The sequence below is a fragment of the Orycteropus afer genome, unplaced genomic scaffold (assembly GCF_000298275.1).
Source record: "Orycteropus afer afer isolate SDZICR_OR568_19922 unplaced genomic scaffold, OryAfe1.0 scaffold00622, whole genome shotgun sequence".
NCBI classification, from domain to species: domain Eukaryota; kingdom Metazoa; phylum Chordata; class Mammalia; order Tubulidentata; family Orycteropodidae; genus Orycteropus; species Orycteropus afer.
This window is the reverse complement of record NW_006922209.1, coordinates 637,205-638,548: the sequence shown is the minus strand read 5'-3', so window position 1 is coordinate 638,548 and position 1,344 is coordinate 637,205.

Here is a 1,344-nt window from a genome sequence, read left to right as displayed (position 1 = left end):
ACTTTGAACTTGGACTTAAAGCCTCCAAAATTATAAGAGAATAAACTCCTGTTTGTTCAAGCTATTCCATTTGTGGTGTATTCTTGTCAGTGGTACTAGGAACCAGAAAAAACTTCTGGAACATTCTGGACAACTAACCCATTTAACACAGAATCTTTGGAACCAGAAAACCAGAGGGTTACTGATACTGCTCATATTGGGAGGATGTGTCTAAATGACTGATGGTATGGTACGTGGATAGACATGAAATCCAATCCTTTGAACTTGTATTAGAGAATAAGTTTTCAGGGGGAGTGGTGCTTGATCTATGTGAACATCCTATTCACTTCACCCTTCTGAGATCGCTATGCTTCTAGCAAGTTTTAATTTCTACTCACCCTCTTCCAAGTAAGCTTCTGGCCATGTTACTGTGTATAACTAGGACTAATTTTCAACAGTTGGGTGTTAAATAGCTACCAAGAGCAAGGCTGATAATAACTCCCTGGAACCCATTTCCTTGGTAACTAGCTCATCAGCTGGAATGCTAAATTAGATCTGCAATAAATACAGATATACAATAAAATAGGACTAGTTTTATTTATGGATTTGTTGTCACATTGAAATTTAAAAACATGGATTGCTTCTTCTCAAAGACATCATAAAAGAGATTACAATAGATTAAAACATTTAAAAACAAGTGAACATGTAAATAATGCCATGTGACATCATTAAACTGCTGGTCTTACTTTTGCACTTCTGCTCAAATTCTTACTTGCAAGGATGCCTTAGAAATGAATAGTTTTGTGGTCCATAAAAAACTGTTGACTGTGGAGAAATAAAGTTCATAAGCCGTTAAGATTTGGTATTTATGAGACCCAAGGTTCAGGTATATTGTTTAAAAGAGAGTGCAGACTGTCTTTGAGCTCATACCCATGGGAAGGAACCATCTAAAATATACAAGGGTAGATTTAGGATATGATTTTCTTACAACTCCAAGATATGAGTTACATCCCAGATAGTCTTAAATTGGTCCAGACTTTAAGATTGTGAGCAACATAGATCCTGTCTCTTAAAGATTATAGGAAAAGGAAAGAAACACAAAAAACAAATCACAGGAGTCTTGTACATGTTTGAAATTTTATCTTGAGTGGACCCAGTGGGAAAACCCAAATGATATAGCCCATGTATTTCCTTTACAGTCATCTTCACACTCTTAAGACATTTGATCTTGTCCTGTTGTTGTTGTTGTTGTTATGTGCCATTGAGTTGGACCTGACTCATAGCGACCCCTCCTTGCATTGCGGAGAGGGTATCACTACGGAAGTAGATGGCCCAACCTTCCTTCCGAGGAGTGGCTGGTGGGTT